At 43.2% G+C, this 22,037-nt stretch overlaps 1 long non-coding RNA gene across 1 annotated transcript in view; it reads right to left on the bottom strand.

Moving 5' to 3' along the window:
- The window catches only part of LOC126473937 (uncharacterized), an 831,981-nt gene extending 817,626 nt beyond the window's left edge, over positions 1-14,355 (bottom strand). Inside the window, exon 1 of the long non-coding RNA XR_007586539.1 lies at positions 14,277-14,355. This is a non-coding gene — a long non-coding RNA (uncharacterized LOC126473937). The remainder of the gene's footprint in view (positions 1-14,276) is intronic.
- Between the last annotated feature and the right edge of the window lie 7,682 nt (positions 14,356-22,037).

Raw genomic sequence — 22,037 nt, forward strand, 5'->3', positions numbered from 1 at the left:
CATTTCCACGGAAATGGACTGTGTGTTTAGGCTAGCCCTACATATATTATTACCCTACAGTCTTATGGTTATTTTTTAATCAAACTTTTCTCAGGTCGTTGAGCCACACTAAATTTGTGACGTTCAGATTTTTCATATGTTTAATTTGCAAGTAGATTAATTGTAATATGATGATTGTAACATCGATTTCTCACTGTCTATCGTCTTAATTTCGAGCATTAAAATGACGCCCGCCTTGGAATTAAGATTTACAGAAGTTCAAGGTTCATTGCAGGTAATATGTTATAGGAGTTTGGTAAGAAAATGTTGTACAAATAAATAATAATAATGATTATAAAACATTCAACATTCCATATAACACCTTCACACTATGATTTTTTCCCTTCTTTTTTCTTTTTCTAGAAAAACTTGTCCTCAAACTATGTATAGCACAATGCTAACACCTCTTCCTCTTTCTGAGCTCAACATCTCACTCATTATAGAAGGATGCTGACTCAGTTTTACAGGATAGCAAATGGGAAGTTGTGGTACAGAAAATAGCCCAGAGATCACCAGTGCGTGTATGTTTGTGTGTGTAGTGAGTGAAGTGTTATGAAACAATATGTGTATAGTAACTAAGATATGAGTGAACAGTGTGGCATTATATTATTTAATAAGTTATTTGTAAAAGAAGTATTGTATACCAGGAATAAATCTAATGTTTGTTTCTAACTAGAAGTCTGTAAATGTATGTGTATACGAATTAGCTTATTTTTGTTTGGTCTAAACTTGTAAATACTTTGACTTGTCTTGTATCTACTATTACTAATATAAGTTTAAAACAGAAAATGGCATTTGTAAAAATTTTGGAAAAAATCGTTCAAATGTTTTGCGAAACTACTTGTATAAAAGCAAAAAATAAAATAGATTAAAGAAACATACAACGCGCCTTTGAATAATGCTCGAAACTGTGCACAGCAAATGTGTCAATTGAGAATACTCATTCTCTTTCCTAGTATTAGGAGGATCCCTTATCGACAAATTTTTCAGACTGAAAAATTGTTGGATGTCTTCGCAACTTCGGGCCTAGATGATAGAAATATGTCAAGGCCCCCAGCAGTAAACTGCACTACCTACATAGTCCGACAGACAAATATCCTGTAGGTGCTCTTAAAAATTCTAAGATTCCAAGTTAAACATTGAAGCATAATCTCTCTCTCCATCTCATTTACTGCACGTAATTTCGAGCATCATCCGAAGGGCACGTTAAATGTTTCTGTAGTCTAATTTATTTCTTACTTTTAGACAAATCATTTCATTTAACATTTGACGTATTTTTTTCTATTTTTTTCCAAGCTTTCTAAAAGTATAATCATATTGACACGACATTTGCTTTCCTAGTGTCTTTTCTTTTCTCAATGTCCTGAAATTAGTACTCGATTTTTTTAATTTCCCACTCTTAGTTTCGCTACGAAAATTTGGACAAAAGGCTTCACTCAAGCCATTAATTCAGTTTTTCTTAATTGCCGACATTACTTTCAAGCAATTAAATGTGTTTTTGTAAAATTTTTGGACAATTGGTCACCCTGTTTGTTTATTTTCCACTCTTAGTTTGGCTATAAAAATTTTGATTATAATCCATTCTGTAATTTACAAGGAGTCTTGTTTTCGCTCTGGTAATATATTTGACCAAAAAGCAAACTTTTTCCTATTCAAGCAGCTACATTCATGAGTTTCTCTGAATTACTGAAGGTAAATACTTTTGTCTTTAGAAAGTTTTCGAACATGATCATAATCGTCACAAAAATTGTCGGTTTGGTTACAGACTTCAGAATGTACGTACATTTCTTTCTCAGGTAGCACATCAGTTTTGTGATAGCCCAAGCATCATTTGATCTCTGAGATATCTCTTTGTTTCTAAGGCATCAGAACTTCAAATGGCTCTGAGCACTACGGAACTTAACATCTGAGGTCATCAGTCCCCTAGAACTTAGAACTACTTACACCTAACTAACCAAAGGACATCACACACATCCATGCCCAAGGCAGGATTCGAACCTGCGACCGCAGCAGTCACGCGGTCCCGGTTTGAAGAACCTAGAACCGCTCGGCCACAGCAGCCGGCCTGCAATAGGACTGATGTGGCTGTTTCACACTAACAAATAAATTTTTGTTATGATTATTCATAAATGTTGGTTAACATATTAAGCCAATCTGGATTCCAGAATAAATGTCTCTTATTATCGTCTAAAAACGTACATAAATAAATATAGTAGTATATTCTTTCAGAAGCACTAAATGGTGCAAAATAGAGATAAATTGAGCAAAGAAATTGAAACTAATACAAACCTGAGATGCTTTTCCGTTGTGTCTTACGTAAATTAATCAAAACGTGTTTCAGACAAGAATCGTACGGGGGACATCAAGAAGCTATAGCGCTCCTTAAGAACTCGATCCCCGCTGGCTGTAACGAACTAGTGGGCACTGCGACGTTTCTGCCATCTCTGTTTACCTTCCACACGATATCTTTCATATTTTTCAAATTTTATTTTTTAAAGTTATCTCGCACTTTACTGCTGGCTGTCTTTAATTGCGCTTCCAATATCAAATATCAGACTGATTATTAAGAATATGTTATCTACTGTGACCGATACTGTTCCCATTTCATAATCATTCATTAGTTTATTCTGCTTTCGCGTTCAGTCCAATTTGTAACACTATTTTTTGTATACTGTGTTTAATTTTGTTTGATCTGACAAACCTAACCACCAGACTAGGCGCGCCTTCGCATCCTGTAGCGTATTGTTGTTTTCTTCTATCTTAAAAAGTAGCACCACAGAATTCCACAGCAGTTTTAATGACATAGTACTTGCTTATAACAAACCTGACGAGATACTGCCTGTAACGAGGTTTTACTGTTGTGCTCTTCGTTAATTTTTTATATGTGGTACATATGGTATAACACTTTCAACAGGAGCGTGATTAGTAACGCAATGTGGGGTTCAAAACAATTTTTGGATCGATAACAGCGTTACTTTATATATGATATGTAATTAGAACAGTTTATGTGGTGTCACCGCCAGACACCACACTTGCTAGGTGGTAGCCTATAAATCGGCCGCGGTCCATTAGTATACGCCGGACCCGCGTGTCGCCACTGTCAGTAATTGCAGACCGAGCGCCACCACACGGCAGGTCTAGAGAGACGTCCTGGCACTCGCCCCAGTTGTACAGCCGACGTTCATAGCAATGGTTCACTGACAACTACGCTCTCATTTGCCGAGACGATAGTTAGCATAGCCTTCAGCTACATTTGCTACGACCTAGCAAGGCGCCGTATTCAGTTGATAATTAATATTATGAAGCATGTACCGTAACGAGAGATCTTCTACAATTGTGGATTAAAGTTAAGTATTACATCATCTACGTACTTTATTTACAATTTGTTGTATCTAGACAAGACAGCCTAGACACAATGAGAGGAAGCCGAAAGGCACGCGCTTAAACTCACGCAGGCTGGCGGGAGGTCTGAAACAGGATACGTAATGAATGCTATAAAGAAAAGTACGTAGCTTCTGGAATACTTAACTTTAATCCACATTTTTAGAACATCGCTCTTGATGATACATGTTATAACCACAATATATACAGCAAAGGATTATGGCGCCTTGCCAGGTCGTAGCAATTGCAGCTGAAGGCTATGCTAACTATCGTCTCGGCAAATGAGAGCGTAGTTGTCAGTGAACCATTGCTATGAACGTCGGCTGTACAACTGGGGCGAGTGCTAGTACGTCTCTCTAGACCTGCCGTGTGGTGGCGCTCGGTCTGCTATCACTGACAGTGGCGACACGCGGGTCCGACGTATACTACCGGACCGCGGCCGATTTAAAGGCTACCACCTAGCAAGTGTGGTGTCTGGCGGTGACACCACACAATTCTCAAGATATTGTCCTGTTCCAGACCTCACGCCAGTCAGCGTGTAATTAAATGTGTGCATTTCGGCCTCCTCTAGAAAAACAGTGTTGGCTCTTCTGCCAACACTACAGTTTACATACGAGACATTGTGCTCATAGAGTTCCGCATAGTCTAAAATTAGGGTGCGTGCAAGGAGCATTCATGTGAGTATGCCCTATTAGCTGTGGTTCTATAACCACTCAGTAATTCCACTTCTGCGAATCGGGCTTTTTTGATAAGTTATCCTAGTTTTTCACTGACTATCGTTACGCTTTGTCATCTTCATCTTTACATCTGTTTTTTCTTCTTTTTCTTGTGGGAAGCCATATATGTAAATGTAAAAGTGGTTAATATCACTACAGTGCTAAATTTGTCTACGTTTATCGTCTTTGGTATGTAGTTTATGATACGTACCACAAAGAAACAACTATGTTGTATTTACTCGCTTTAAATTGCTTGTTATAGTGGAATCACGCGGTTTTTCAAATATCCACTTGCCAAAAGCGAAATCATAATCACATTGAAGGCATTGTAAAGCATCAACCACTCATAGCGTAAGAGTTCCGAGCAAGTATTACGTGTAAAGGCCCTTCAAAACAAAAACACTCTCGAAAAAGTGTATAAATTATTTTCAATTCGCAACGAATCTTCTTCCTGTTTTCCTGTCCCAGCACAGCTACAGCTTTCCAGCAACCGTATCGTACGTATTTTAATTAACTGCTGGATAGCATCCGGTGATTCCGCGAATACAACAGTTTGCACAAAGCGAGCGTTAAATTTATTTTCGTGTCATAATTAATGGCTTCGGACTTCATCCATTAAAAAAAGCAGGCAATGTAGTGATTTTGGACTTAATATTAGGGGAATTAAATGTTAATACTCTACATGTACGCACGTTAGATGTATGAATAAACAGCAGTCCGTTCTCTCGACTACATTAATAACGTAAATACAGATCTCAACATTTATTTTTAGTGGAACTACGCTATCTTTCGCCACCAGGATATCAACTCTCGATGAGATTAATTCAGTGGTGTAAATCTTTTGTAGATCTAACAAGAAATCACAGCGTAAAAATGCGTTGAATCCGTAGACATTTGCGCTGTTACGTGGCTATCCAACCGGATGGTTACACGACTTTACAAGGACACTTGCACCGCCCAGTTAAGCAGCGATATTATGCTTCTGTGTTAGACTTTACAAAGGCTGTAACATGTTCGGTACCAAAGAAAATTTAACATCGCTGGAAAATCATTTAGCCGGCTTTCCGAAGTGGGAAGAACGTGTCGATCATTCACTAGGATCAGTTACAGCCGTCAGGTATCGACAATTATCTCCACTGATCGAGTTAAGGCCATAAGACAAAGTAAATCTCGTGGTGAAGGCAGGTGTCAGAATGATGTTCGTAGAAGCGACACGAACAAGTGTGCAGCACCAAAATGGTTCAAATGGCTCTGAGCACTATGGGACTTAAAATCTGTGGTCATCAGTCCCCTAGAATTTAGAACTACTTAAACCTAACTAACCTAAGGACATCACACACATCCAAGCCCGAGGCAGGATTCGAACCTGCGACCGTAGCGGTCACGCGGTTCCAGACTGAAGCGCCTATAACCGCACGGCCACACTGGCCGGCTGTGCAGCACCGCCGCAAGAGATCTTTTACTACAGTGCTGCAGATTTTCGAGCAGCTGGACTGTAGACGAGTTTATTAACCTTCGCAGTATTAATGGGGTTGGGGGGAACGGGGGTTGGCGTGCTTTGTGCCAACCTTTCGAAAGTATTGTAATCTAGTCAGTTACTTTATGTTTTAAAATTTTGAAAAAAATGTTTATTGTTTCTGATGAACTCTTCTACCAGATTTCATACACGTTTTCAATTTTTCAGTGAAACGTAAACCAAAAACTTAAGCCTCACTAGTAGATTTCATTTCCTCAATGAATGTCATATTTAATATTGTCGTGTTTAGCACCTTACTCACGCATTAATATCGCTTCAAAAAGTATGTTGTGAGCAAAGGTCAACACAATTAATGAATTTTGTATTTTTTTAAACTTTTTACGGTGGGCATAAAGTACCCCCTCCCCTTCCGACCCTCGTCTATAATACATGTTACTGAAAGTGCATTAATATTGCTTAGAGTGCGCTAAAAGATATTTTCAGGCTATGGACGAGATATACACATCAGTATCCCTCTAAAAACTATGCTTTTAATACAAGTCAACAACAATTAACGAATTTTGTTTTTTTTTTATGGTGGGCACAAGCCCCCTCCCCCTCCGCCCCCCCCCCCCCCCCCCCCCCCCCCCCGCTGAGAAATAATTCAATGGAAAACTGCGCGATTCGGCACAAGCGTATTGAATACAAAAATCTCACAAAAATACGCGATAAAAAACATCAGTGGCAGATGTGCGAGAAAGACTTTCTGCTTTACTCCAAGGCTTACCCGTATGATTTCTGAAGCACACGTTCCCAAATAAGTAATAGAACGCAGTAACCATACGGTTCCTTATCGACAATCGTCAATCACACCATCATTTACTGGTGGAACAGGAAGCGCGGAAAATAACACTGATTCACACCCTATCCTCTGCCACACACCGTAAGATCCATTGAGAAGTATAGGTGTATTTATATGCGCTTGTAAGTATACAATATGTAAATCGAACTGATTTGGTATGGTGTTAGCTCCGACGTCCAAAACATTTTGATTCACAATGGGAATGTACGAATGCAGACAAACGAAATAATTTTTTAATCATTTTTTTGCAAATAAGCTGTTAGATTTCTATGAGCCATGGAAATTGATGGGTAATATACCCGTTTGTTTTTCATTAAAATGCACAAGGACTCAGCAATACTCAAAGCTGATGATTTTGAAAGCCAAGAGTAACTGATTATCTCATCCTGAGTTTGCAAATCTTCTAGTCACGATATTAGAAGTTGTAGTTCGCTTCTGAGAAAATTTTCTGTGCTATCAAAGGAAAATGAGTACGCAAAATATTGCCTGCCCGGTTAGCCGAGCGGTCTAACAAACGGCTTTCCGGAGCGGGAAAGAGCGCCTGGTCCCCGGCACGAATCTGCCCGGTGGACTTTTGTCGAGGTCCGGTGAGCCGGCCAGTCTGTGGATGGTTTTTAGGTGGTTTTCCATCTTCCTCGGCGAATACGAGCTGCTTCCCCTTATTCCGTCTCAGCTACACTATGTCGGCGATTGCTGCGCAAACAAGTTCTCCACGTACACGTACACCACCATTATTCTACCACGCAAACATAGGGGTTACACTCGTCTGATGTGAGATGTTCTCTGGGGGTCCACCGGGGGCCGAACCGCACAATAACCCTGGGTTCGGTGTGTGGCGGCGGAGGGGTGAAGTGGACTGCGGTAGTCGTCGTGGGGTTGCGTACCACTGCGGCTGCGGCGGGGACGGAGCCTCTCCGTAGTTTCTAGGTCCCCAGTTAACATACAACATACAATGCAAAATATTTGTATTAATGTCATTAAATTTTGAAAAAAAAAACAGTGCCTAAATCTCGTTCGATATCCTGTAAGTCAGCTTCTGGTGTGTGGCGGAGTGTACTTTGTTGCGACCTCTCCCATTTCACTCGCGAACGGCGAGGGGGAAGTTGGGCTGTCGGTAAGGCTCCACGTGAGTTCCATTGCCTCAAACTTTGCTTCACTGTCTTTTCCTAAGACGCGCGACCGCTACGGTCGCAGGTTCGAATCCTGCCTCGGGCATGGATGTGTGTGATGTCCTTAGGTTAGTTAGGTTTAAGTAGTTCTAAGTTCTAGGGGACTGATGACCTCAGAAGTTAAGTCCCATAGTGCTCAGAGCCATTTGAACCATTTTTGAATCTTTTCTTAAGACATGCGGAGGAGGAGGAAGTAGAAATTCATTGGCCGTCTCGTCCCGGAACGCACGCTCTCGTAATTACAACACTAAACGTCTCCGTGACGCACAGCGCCTACTTGTAACGTCTGCCAATGGAGTTCTGTGAGTACCTCCGTGACGTTATCGCATTTCCTCACGCTCCATCCGACACCAATAAAGCACAAAACGTGATCGTCGATGACGGTTCAAGCATCATACTCAAATGCAACAGAGCTGCAACGACAGTTGGAGCCGTAACTGGTTCACGATTGTACTACTGATCAGTTCTCGATAAATGATCCATCACTTAATACGCGAAAAACATGGTTCATTCATTTATGTGCAAGACATGATGTATCATTGCTAATAACAGTAAAGTGCAGAGGAAGGAAATAATGTAAAACTGATTCTTCAAAATTACTGGGAATGTGACTTCGAAATCACATATTATAGATCTTTTGAAACACTTAAAGTGTGCAATTGCTGATTTTGGCAAAGGAAGCGTTACAAAAGTATTTAACTTTGTGTTTCCATTCGCTGATGTTACACTAAATGTTAATTTCACAGACTGATAGAAAATACTTTTTGCGCTGAAGCATAATACCTGGTCTTCATATTCGAACTTCATGTGAGCAAATGTTTACAAAATTAGACGTGTTTAGAATAGCCTCACAATACGTTTATTGTCTTAAAGAGTTTTGTTGTGGAGAATTTCAGAGTAATGGCAACATTCGTAAACATAATACAAGAAACGCAAATAGCCTGCATTATTCATACCCTGACTTCACTCTTACACATATAGGATCAAAGTATGCAGCTACAAAAATATTTCACCAGCTCACTCGTAAATTAAAGATGCTGTTCTGAAAAGGAACTGAAATCATTTCTACTTGACAGTTCGTTATACTCCATATATATATATATATATATATATATATATATATATATATATATATATATATATATATATATATGACAATTTGTTATATTCCATATATACATATATGGGGTGTTAATTTTAACTGAACACATTGAAATATGTCTAAAGCTAAACATCGAATGAAAAAAAGTTGTAATTTCAAATTGCTTGTTTCGGAGGGGGACATCCAAAGATACCAAACTCGACCCGGCACCCCACCCTAAGCATGGGTAGCGGAGGGGGGCAACTTCGAAATCTTCAATGGAAACCCCCGTTTTTTATTGCAGATTACGATTCTATGCCAAAATCTACATACGTTTTGTCTGAAGCATTTTCTTCGTCTCTCCACAGATAGCACTGTAATCGGCGGAATAGAAATATGTACGCAATCGTAATTTACGACACGCTACTCAAGAAGTGCTGAGTATTCAATGGCGCGTGGGACCCCACCTCCATGCTGCGGTGATAGGACATTCCCGTATTTCATAACTTCTAACTGGAAAACCCACTCAAAACGTATTTCTCAGAAATATCGAACAGGCAACTACTGGATGCAGCACTTTTGCCGTTGCCCGAGGCGAAAGCTACTCTACTTTCCCAATTAGAGCAAGTGTTCAAACGTCATGCTTTTTGCATTATAAACACTGCCAATCTCGGATCTCGTACCGTGCGTTTCTTGTAGATTCTGTGCTGTGGGTAACATTTTTTTAAGTTTTTGCGTCAACTCTCTAGTCTGCACAATTTGTCAGTAGTTTTCTGTAGCACAACTGGATATATATATATATATATATATATATATGTATATGAGAGAATGATTACATATATATGAGAGAAAGATTATATATATATATGAGAGAATGACTGGATGGCAGTATCCAATTGTGCTACAGGAAACTAGTGACAGATTGAGCAGAATAGATAGTTGTCGCAAATACGTTCCGTGGGATAAGCAAAACCTTAAAAAAATGCTACCCACATTACAGAATCTGCAAGAGACGCATGGTACGAGAGCCGCGATTGGCAGTGTTTATACGGCAAAAAGCATGTTCCTCAGATATTTGGCGTGGTACGTAATACCTTTATTCGAACAACGTTGAAAAAAAGGCGTGCAGTAGATCTCAAACCTAAGGTTGGTTTGAATACCACAGTGCTTTACTGAGTGCCATCCTGTTGGTGGTGCTAGGAAATTGGCTTCCTCAGATGTTTGGCGCACTTACCGAGCCAGTGAATCGTGGGTTCCCAAGGACGGAATTTCTCGTCATTCTTTGCCTAAACAAAGATTGTCAGAGGTGAAAGAAATAAAACGTATCGGATCAAAATCGAAGGAGTGACCGAGGACAGAACGTGAGTCCTTTTGTCCATATGTGACATTTTACTACTGAACTACCGATTCTTGTAAGTCTCAAAATGCGGCTGCACTGCCGCAACTAACGCAGAAATCACAATCTCACAGCGTCTTGTTTTTCTAGAGAGTAGTCCGCAGTGTCACGGAGTAAAAAGATATGAATAAAGACGATCCTTTCTCATCACTGTTCCCCAAACATCGTCGACAATGTGGTTGAGTTTCAGTGACCCCGTCACTGCTCGATCGCTTGTTGCAACGGTGGGTGGGCATTACTGTGCGGTACTTTAGAAGAGATTACAACTTCCGTCTTGACTTATATCAAATTTATTTATTACTAATCCCATTTTTGGCCATTGTGTCATTGTCAAGTAATAGGCGTAACAACATATAGCTGCTGAAAACACAATTCAATTTTACTGACACATTCCGTTCCAAAATCCTTCTATTTGCTTTTTGCCTCATAAGCACATTTTTTCAAAAAGTTTTACCTTTTCTACGTCAGTAACAAATACGTCAGTGTTTGTTCATTCCTGTTACGAAGAAATCGTCGTCGCATCAACCAAATGTGTTTCACGTCCTTTGAAGAAGCTGTACTCCAACGGAAAAATTTCGGAGGTCGTTCGGGAATATTTTGTGAACGTATTGGTACAAGGGATCCAAAGTTTTCGGTAGTTCGTTAAAGAGTAACTGCATTTAGTTTGATTTCTTGCCGCGTTTTATCTTGTTGTCTCTGTTGCATCGAAAATACGAGCAAATGTTCACGGTATGCACTAGCGAGTCTTGTTTGGAAACTGACTTATCCATTCAATCATGGTAAGTGTTGTTGACAACAGTAAAACGCGCTTTACTCTTCGAGCTAAAGTCTGCATTCGGCACTGCTCGGTTCTGCTTGAGATTTGGTGTTTCAGCAGCGTTAGTTGTACGTGAACAGTGATACATTAGAGTATGGATAAGTTTAGTGATGAAGAGATTGCCGATATGCACCTCGTGTTTGCATTCACTAAGTGCGATGCAAGCCCGACAAAATAACGCTACTCTTCGCTATACTCGCAGCGACGGCAACCTCATCACATTTCTTTTGCACCTTTCTAATGGTTGTTGCAATAGTCTGTGTTTCGCGTTCTGTCTTTTCGCATTTGAGTCCTTTTCACTGTTGCGAATGCATTTTCACAGCAACAAAGGCAGTTACGATTCCAAACCCAATAAATTATAACTATATTGTAGACTTACCATGATGCTCCCGAAATGTCCCTGGACAACTTCAAAAATTTTATCTGTGGAGTTCGGGTCCACATTATATAAAAGGACTTGACAGTTCACAACGGCAGACATTTCGACCGTAAATAAGTAAATTTAGAAATAGGCCAGGGGTAAAATTTTGACGTTACTGAAACACTGCAGGCCTGTCTAAGTAAATAAATGGGAAATAATTCTCCCGTACATTTCCTCCTGCTCGTGAGCTCCGGCGTCTGTTGCAGTAACACTACGGGTATGGGTCTGAAGATGCAGATCGAAACCGGCACTCCACTAACATCAAGTTTAAACTGCGTGCAAGAAACATACACGAAGGCGACTGCAGAGGTTTTCTATTGTCATCGTTTCGGACAGGAAGTTGCCCGCGGGACTGGAGTGCGAGGAAAGCGGACGCGCGTCGAACGTTCTGTCCTCTCGCTGGTATGCTGAGCGTAACTTGCTCGTGTGTGCTCGCTGGTGTTGCACGAAATTTCAAGCTTCGATGACTTTGCTTGTCTTATTAGTGATGAATTCCCCGGGTAATCCGAGCGCTTGCCCGCGCACTGTATCTCCCGTAATTGCGTTCAGTGGATCAAACGCCCTTTGCAAACCTTGTAAACTGTTGCCAAAACTCTGGACGCCGACATTAACAACCGTTATGCCACTGAATTCCGTCTTTCGAGAACTATCGAATGCCGTTCCAAAAGAAGTATTACGTGAGTTACAGCTGTGAACAACCTTAAAGCCGGAAATCCACGGGGGTTAAGCAGGTGCCGTGTTACTGGAGATGAAATGACTTTGGCTTCCTCTCGAGGTCTGAACAGACTTACCCAGACAATTATAGGAGGAGCTGTGATTTTACGTCGACGCTGAACCGCGGAGCTACTCGGCATTTTCCACGATAACGAACACTGACAGAGGGGAAAGAAGCGACGAGTGACAGAAAAAAAAAGTCAGCACCGACTGGGGAACGAAGCCTGAATTTGGATATGATGTCCGGCACTTACCAACAGCGTCGCTTAGCGCGAAAAGAAAAAGAAGAAAACACTTTCATATAATGATTGTAAGATATCTTGATGACGCTTCAAAATCGTAGACTCGCGTGATTTCTATATCTTCTGTTGATCACAAACCAATAAATGTTTCAATATAATGTCTCATGAGCCAATGCCACAACGTATGTTGGTCCTATGATTATTTCAAAGATCGTAATAGTCACATTCTAATGTATATTTGGCTTGGAAGCTTCTAAGTGAACATAAAATCCACTGAGAGTTTACTAAATCGTCGTACTGCAGATCTGATGACGCTTTTCGCAGAGAATCAAACCCGGTCATAATAAATAAAAAGATCGTTTGTAATCGAGATGGGGACAAAAGTGTCTATTAAGGAAATCATACATTCTTCAGTATCTCGACTGAAACAACAGTTAACGGAATTCGCAATATTAATATTTTATGTACAGTAACTTTCCGAAGACCTCATTTCGATACTTTCAATCGTTCGCGATAGAAAAGGGGTGTTCCGCATTCGGCGACTCGATTCGTGTGACATGAGGAGAAAATTAAAGGCAGAGGTGGTGCGTTAGAAACAAGTCACAGGAAAAAAAATTCTCTCTGAACGAAAGGCTGATAACAAGTTCCTCACTTGTGCATTGATGCTGCTCACAGTTCCTGCATATCTCCTTAAGGTATTTAAAATCTTATTTTCCAGCTACTAAAAAAGAGAATTTTTTTATTATATACATTTCGCGCTAGATAAACACTTGCGTGCAATAATGGTGCAGCATTTGGTATAGTTTACGTCAGGAAATGTCGAATCCTTTAAGGGGGGTAGGACGTCAAACGGGCCGACTTGGAGCAGGAGAGGCACCACAGGACATTTTAATTTCTATTGTCTATACTTTTACAAATAAATTCGTAAAACTTTAAAAAGCATGAGCAGGAAGGATTCAGGATTCATACTCATAGCAGTTGAAGCTCAAAAACGTAACAAAACATTTTTTACATGTGAAATTTCATAATTTTTTCACTTAATACTGGCTGCATTTGTTGCTGTAGGTACACTTTTCTTCCTAAGTAAGAGAGATTCTTCAATGACTTTTGCACAGCATACAAACCGTAGTTACAGATTTATGAAATTCTAGAAGTTATTTAATTTATGAAAAACTGAATGAACTATTACGTTTTAAACTTTATGTTTAGAAAAAATTAAAGGGTTATAGTTAATTATCTCAATTTTTTCCACAGTTTTTTAATAGATTTGGAAAATTCTAGAGTTTTATACACCTGTAACTACTGTTTGTATGCTATGAAAAATTCATCGAAGAATCTCTCTTACTTGGGAAGAAAAGTGTACCTACAGCAACAAATGCAGCCAGTAATAAGTGAAAAAATGATGACATTTCACATGTAAAGAAAGGTATTTTGCTACGTTTTTGAACTTCCACTGCGATGAGTGTGAGTCCTCAATCCTTCCTGGTCATGGTGACAAAGTTTTATGAATTTATTTGTAAAAGTATAGACAGTAGAAATTAATATGTCCTGTGGTGACTCTCCTGCTCCAAGTCGGCCCGTTTGACGTCCTACCCCCCTGAAGGAAAAATGAAAACAGGCTGAAACGACAAAGTGAAACGTGAGCAGTATGTGACAAGTATACATGCAGACGTCACCTCCAGATGTAAACTGAAAACAGACGAATATGTAACCACTGGCGATATTTTAAATCAGTTAAACGAAACTCGTCGGTAATCTGAATACGCATTCTTAGTAGTTGCAGGAACAGAGTTCAGAAACCTCGAGTGTTGTCCACTCTGTTTCGTCGCAACACTGTAGATTCGAAGTGTCGCACGGACGCATAACGCTCTTGTCACCAGCAAGTGTTTGGGAACGACGGCGGAGCAGCCGTGAGATAGCGGCGGCTGGCGAGAGAAAGTGTACACGCACTCGGCAGGTAGGCGAGGCTGGCCGTAACTCACCGTGGTGCCGCGGCGCGGCGCGCGGGTCGCAGCCGGTGTGGGCGCGCAGGCGCGGGCAGCTGTTGCCGGTGCGGCGTCGCGCGGCGGACTGCCCGCTCGGCCGCTGCTGGCGGCTGACCCGTGTGTGTCCGCCTGCCTACCCGCCGGTTCCAGGGGCGCCGGCGCCGACACGGCCGCCACCGCCGCAGCCCGGCGCAGCGCAACGCCGCCCCGGCCGTTGCCAGGCAACGCGCGCTCGGCGTCACACCGCCGGCGCGGCGCCCGGGCAGCTGCAGCGGGCACCCCGCCTGCAGAAGGGGCACAGACACACGACGGGGCAGTAGCCGCCGCCGCACGATGCCACGATTCATCAATCTACAAACATCAAAAAATGTTTTGCATCACCTCGGTTCCGAGAGTTCCAGAACCTGTACAGAAAACAACAACATAAACATCATCTCCGCCCTTTTTATTGCTCATGAAAACCACACATTGCATGTTGCACCACCATACAGCGAGACCTTCAGAGGGGGTGGTCCAGATTGCTGTATGCACCATTACATCTGATACAGAGCAGCACGTGCTCTTGCATTGACGCTTGCCTGTATTCGTCGTGGCCTACTATCCACAATGTTCATCAAAGCACTGGATATTAAACTCAGAGAGCAGGCAGCCTGGTACTGGGTGAAGAAGGAGAGGAGGGAAAAAGTAATAGAAATAATGGGGGTCTGTGCTGGGGACAAGACCACAATAAAAAAGAGAGCGTTAGAACTATGACAGGATCAGTGGAATAATGAGGAAACGGGGTGCAGAACCAATGAGCTGTTTCCAGATATAGAGGAACGCTCAAAGTTAACATACTTCATGCCTACGAAAGGACTGCTGCACTTCCTTACTGGACGTGGGCCCTACCCGACACACCTGTGTCGGTTCGGGAAGTAGGCTACACCAGCGTGTGACTGTGGTGCTGTCCAAGGCACTCCAGAACGTGTGGTGTATGAGTGCCCCCTCTTCAATGACGTAGCAAGTGAATTAAGACAACAACTACCGAACAACAATACGCACCACCTGCTAAGGCAAGAGGACACATTCAATGTCTTAAACAAACTTACAGATGGAGATCTCGAAAAAGGTCCTAAGGGATTTTCTAAGGAACCACCGATATCAGTCACACTGATTTAGACTCCGTGCACCTTCCCTGTTCCACCGGACCTGGACTTGGCCAGCCGCTTCACGGCTGGGATCCGCCTTGCCTTGGATTAGGGGGGAGGGTGTGCGTCATCATCGGATATGACACGCACAAACTGAGACACTAGATTTAAGAAATAGCTTAACATGTAGAAAGATAGCATAAGGATTCTTAGTATAGACTGCAGCGATACAAAGTTACCGTCCAGCCCGTTGCCAGGGGAACGCCCACTGGGATCAGCTCGGTGGGCAAGGCCAACAGCAATTAGGTTTATAGATCTCTGGCACTCTTGTAACGCTGCAGGTAGCATAGGCTCGTAGAAAAAAGTAGATGCATTTTAATACTAACAGAATATAGAAGGACATATAAGTAACACCAAACTACAAGTATACAAATCATTGATTATACCAGTACTCACCTATGGATCTGAAACCTGGACTCTCACAAAAAAAGAGGAAAACAGATTAAGAGTATTTGAACGAAAAATTTTGAGAAAAATATTTGGACCCATAAGAGATAGGATCAGTGATGAATGGAGATTGCTAAATAACAATGAAATTTACAAATTATATAAAGACTCCGATATAGTGGCCAAAATTAAAGCCAAAAGACTGAAATGGATAGGGCATGTCATCAGAGCACCACCAAACAGGACCATCAAGAAAGTGACTGAAGAGATTCCCACCGGAAGACGACCTCTTGGACGCCCACGCATGAGATACTTGGACAATATTCAAGACGATCTCAGAAAACTAGGACATGACAGACAGTGGCAAATTACTTGTAAAGACAGAGCAAAGTGGTTCAACATTGTCCATTCTGCAGCAAAAAGCCTTCATGGATTGTAATGCTTAATAATAATAATAATAATAATATAAGTAACTAAAACTCAGACTTAGGTAGAAATTAAAAACCAGAAAATTAGGGAACCCTTTAGTGATAGATTAATATTAAGGATTTACCTGTAGTGTAGAAATAACAGCTGCAAAAATGTAAAGTATGAAATTAGGACCCACTAATGTATTTAGGTAGTGGGTTAATATATATAGCCGGCCGGTGTAGCCTTGCGGTTCTAGGCGCTTCAGTCTGGAACCGCGTGACCGCTACGGTCGCAGGTTCGAATCCTGCCTCGGGCATGGATGTGTGTGATGTCTTTAGGTTAGTTAGGTTTAAGTAGTTCTAAGTTCTAGGGGACTGATGGCCACAGATGTTAAGTCCCATAGTGCTCAGAGCCATTTGAACCAATTTTTTAATATGTATAAATATAATAACTGAATAAAAAAAAGACTATTAATTTGTCTGGCGTATGGTCGGTCCCTTGACGGTGCGTTTGGTGCTGCCCTGTCCGTTGCCAGCGCGCCGTAAGGCACGGAGGCTCGCACTAGGGCGTAACACTTCTAGTCGGGTGTGGAGTTTGGTTGATTTGGGCGGAGGAGACCAAACTGCGAGGTCATCAGTCTCATTCGATAGGGAAGGATGGGGAAGGAAGTCGGCCGTGCCCTTTGAAAGGAACCATCCCGGCATTTGACTGAGGCGATTTAGGGAAATCACGGAAAACCTAAAACAGGATAGCTGGACCCGGGATTGAACTGTCGTCCTCCCGAATGCGAGTCCAGTGAGTCGGGCGTGCCGTAGCAGTCCTCACAAGGGGAAGTGATGCATCTCTCATAGCCTCTGCTTCCCAAGTGGCTCTTTCCGCCTTCCCGTGGTGCCAGACGCTAAGCTCGGCATTTCTCGGGTTCATCCGAACGCTGCCTTGGGACAGAAGGGAGAGCTGCGACCCAACCCGATGTGAAAGTGAAGGGTGCGTGGCACAGGGGGAGCTGTGTCTGAGGGACCGACGATCTGTCCCTCTCTCTTTTCGCAGGGCACAGACCATCAGGTGTTCTGCATGCCGGCGACCTCTCTTTTGTCGGCGTGGGATTGCGGCGCAAGTCGGCAAGGGTGCTTCGCCGCACCCCTGGGTAACTGGCGCGTGTTCTGCCAAACCCAGGAGGTGGGGACATATCCTGGGCCAGGTTAGCTGGGTCCAGACCGCTGAACGACTGGGTGGCTGGCCCACCACCTGAGTAAGAGTGGGTCCTTGGCCGAGAGGTGGAAGCTCGGGCTTGTAGGCGGCGAAGGGCGAGAGGTGCATCCGTCTGTCCGGAGTGCGGGGTACACTTGCTGAGGAGCGTCGGGTGAAATCGTCGATGACGGAGCCACCGATGGGCACCAGTGCGCTGGCGATGGCGCGCTGAACCCTGCAGCTCGAGAGTGCCCCTGGCCTTGGGGCGAGGCCGGTGGGCGAGCTGCGTTCTTTGTTCCCCCCCCCCCCCTCCCCCCCTCCCCCCTCCCCAATTCCAGAGGAGCCGGTCCTGGGAAAGAGACGGGCTCCCACTTTCTTTCACTGGTCACAAATAGGTCTGAACCAGAGACGAGTGATTCTAGTGCGCTTTCGAGGGCGAGTATGTCTACTGTTCCTACCTCGCAGGAGGAAGTGGGACAAGACGATGAAAATGTATACGAGAGACATTGCAGAATTAGTCAGATATTAGACTCCAGTGTAAAAAATGGAAAAATCAGCCAGGCAGCAGTCGTGACAATAAAAAATGAAGTTGCCGCCTGGGCTATCGCAAACGCGAAGCTTGAGGGGCGTCTTGAAGAACTAGAGAAGGAAAATGCCAGACTAAGACAACAACCAACTAAAACATGGGCTGGAGTGGTAGTGCAAGCAGCCACAAACGCCCAGACAACGAAAGAAACAATATCAAAAATCTCATAAAGACCAGACACGGCGGCCAGACCATTAAAAAGGTGCAGGAGAGTTTCACTACCACCATTGATCCTGCCACATACAAAATGAAAATCAACAAAGTCAAAGCCACCAAAAACGTTGTAGTAGTAGATCTCGCAACTGAGGAAGACAGGGACAAAATTATAAAAAGTCCTAAACTGAACAAAGCTATCAAGTGCGAAACGCCAAAGAAGCGTAATCCACTGGTGATCCTGTATGATGTGCCAGTTGCACTAATGGACCGGGACATTTACGAGACCATGTACAATCAAAACTTTGACGATATCGAATGGGAAACTTTTAAGAATGAATTTAGGCTTCGTTTCAAAACGGGGCCCCGGGAACGTGATGTTGTCCATCACGTTGCCAAGGTCTCCGGGAAAATGTGGCGAAAACTTTCCACTGTGGGGAAAATATGTACCGGGTTCCATGCTATCAACGTAAGAGACTACTTCGTAGTCCCCCGATGCCACAACTGTGGCGATTTGGACCACGTCCACAAACATTGTGATAGGAAGCTGGCCTACTCCATGTGTGGCGCGGAAGATCATGTCAGAAAAAACTGTAGTAAGACAGGGACTAGCATTCCATGCACAAAAAGAGGAAGGAAACCGCGCAATACCACTGGTAGGAACTGCCCTACGTACAGGTTGTTAGAGCAGAGACTAATCGCTCGAACTGATTATGGCTGAGGCCACACTTGTACACAGGAAGCCGAAAAGGAAGTCCCCGAGCAAGAGGTTGAGGGACGCACTGAGGCTACCCTACACTCGACAAATCCCTTCGATCCCTTGAAACCCACCTCAGTCAGTTTACTTCATGACGTAACCGTGGCTCATCAATATCAACAGCTCAAAAACCCCGGGCAATAATTACAGGACGAACCACCCGCACCTTCTGCCTCCACGACTTCTACATGAGTTCTACCTTACCATTTGTGTCCCTCCTATCCAGTTAAATAATACGCTAAATTATCTTGAACTAACCCCCGACTGGCAACTAGCGTGGAAACTCCTCCTAATAACCATCCAGCACAAAGCCCACAATAGGCTACAGCTACTAAACTACAGTAGAACGAAAAACCAGTCCAAGTTGGAAATTTTTACTTTTTATTCGTTCGATGATTAGTTTAGAACCGAGACCCTTTTTAAAATCATCATAACAAAGTCGAAAACAGCTTTTCCGAAGATGTCAAAAATGTGCAATGAACGTTTACAGTGCATACAGATAAGTTCTGTGACCTCATACATATAGGATATGTCTTTTTACCGAGCTCTAATATGAGCAATATAATGTAATTATTTAAAAACGTCTCTAAATGTAATACTAAAATTTCAAGGTGCTTAAAATGTCATCGAGAGAAATGTAAATAAATAATTATTCAATAATTATTTAAAAATATTATAATACACCGCAATAATAGATAAGACAGGATACACTTTAAAGATAAGATGAATATAGAAGAAAAAATGAAATGTATAAAAATTGCAATACAACGGAAAACATGGGGAGCACTAATATAAATTGTTACACAGCGTTCATGACGAACTGGTAAAATACACCACGCTAAGATAAGAGAATCCAAATATAAATAAAATAAAGATGGAAATAAAAAGTTATAACGCATATGATTCTCCCATGTTGTCTAATAAAATCGTCGTGAGCACCACGCGTATTATAAAATCAAGGTACATACGCCTTTGTACAAAATATTAGGGCAGTAAACTTACATTACGCGGCAATAAGTAATGCGTCCTTATGCCATGTTACGCTCTATCCTTCACTCTTAAAATAAACTAGAAGTAATCCAAAAATCTTTTATTTCCTAAATCTGTTTGTCATTAAGCAAGTCTTCGGGGTGATTTTTCATGCAGCTGTAAATTTCTATTTCTTTCAGAATGCTCATAATTCTACTTTTAAGCACCGTATGCAGTGTTGTTAGAGTTCAATCTACACTCCTGGAAATTGAAATAAGAACACCGTGAATTCATTGTCCCAGGAAGGGGAACTTTATTGACACATTCCTGGGGTCAGATACATCACATGATCACACTGACAGAACCACAGGCACATAGACACAGGCAACAGAGCATGCACAATGTCGGCACTAGTACAGTGTATATCCACCTTTCGCAGCAATGCAGGCTGCTATTCTCCCATGGAGACGATGGTAGAGATGCTGGATGTAGTCCTGTGGAACGGCTTGCCATGCCATTTCCACCTGGCGCCTCAGTTGGACCAGCGTTCGTGCTGGACGTGCAGACCGCGTGAGACGACGCTTCATCCAGTCCCAAACATGCTCAATGGGGGACAGATCCGGAGATCTTGCTGGCCAGGGTAGTTGACGTACACCTTCTAGAGCACGTTGGGTGGCACGGGATACATGCGGAGGTGCATTGTCCTGTTGGAACAGCAAGTTCCCTTGCCGGTCTAGGAATGGTAGAACGATGGGTTCGATGACGGTTTGGATGTACCGTGCACTATTCAGTGTCCCCTCGACGATCACCAGTGGTGTACGGCCAGTGTAGGAGATCGCTCCCCACACCATGATGCCGGGTGTTGGCCCTGTGTGCCTCGGTCGTATGCAGTCCTGATTGTGGCGCTCACCTGCACGGCGCCAAACACGCATACGACCATCATTGGCACCAAGGCAGAAGCGACTCTCATCGCTGAAGACGACACGTCTCCATTCGTCCCCCCATTCACGCCTGTCGCGACACCACTGGAGGCGGGCTGCACGATGTTGGGGCGTGAGCGGAAGACGGCCTAACGGTGTGCGGGACCGTAGCCCAGCTTCATGGAGACGGTTGCGAATGGTCCTCGCCGATACCCCAGGAGCAACAGTGTCCCTAATTTGCTGGGAAGTGGCGGTGCGGTCCCCTACGGCACTGCGTAGGATCCTACGGTCTTGGCGTGCATCCGTGCGTCGCTGCGGTCCGGTCCCAGGTCGACGGGCACGTGCACCTTCCGCTGACCACTGGCGACAACATCGATGTACTGTGGAGACCTCACGCCCCACGTGTTGAGCAACTCGGCGGTACGTCCACCCGGTCTCCCGCATGCCCACTATACGCCCCCGCTCAAAGTCCGTCAACTGCACATACGGTTCACGTCCACGCTGTCGCGGCATGCTACCAGTGTTAAAGACTGCGATGGAGCTCCGTATGCCACGGCAAACTAGCTGACACTGACGGCGGCGGTGCACAAATGCTGCGCAGCTAGCGCCATTCGACGGCCAACACCGCGGTTCCTGGTGTGTCCGCTGTGCCGTGCGTGTGATCATTGCTTGTACAGCCCTCTCGCAGTGTCCGGAGCAAGTATGGTGGGTCTGACACACCGGTGTCAATGTGTTCTTTTTTCCATTTCCAGGAGTGTATATTGCTCACCATATGTTTATTCTCATTTAAATGTTTGCTAAAAGCAGAGGTACTACTCTATGTTTGTCTAATAAGCCTGTCACTGAATGTCCGTCCAGTTTGTCCAGTATAACATTTTGTGTCTGTGACACACTATTCTGTAGACCCAGATATTGCAAACTAGTTGATTGTACCGGCGCTGTGTCTCATTTCCTTGCTTAATGTTTGTCTGTATGGAAACTGATCCTTACGGTCATTTTCTTGAATACCTGTGAGATTTTGTCCGAGACTGTACTTAAGTATGGTAATTTAGCAAACTTAATCTCTTCGTACTTGACACATTCATTTTATATTGTAATTTCATTATTTTATCTGTACCGTAACAAAAGGCCACCTTTCGCTCAGATAGTACAGTGATCTTTACCGCTTCGGAACCATCGTTAATACTACTCCTTGTGAGA

Source organism: Schistocerca serialis, chromosome 4, assembly GCF_023864345.2.
Source record: "Schistocerca serialis cubense isolate TAMUIC-IGC-003099 chromosome 4, iqSchSeri2.2, whole genome shotgun sequence".
Taxonomy (NCBI): Eukaryota; Metazoa; Arthropoda; class Insecta; order Orthoptera; family Acrididae; genus Schistocerca; species Schistocerca serialis.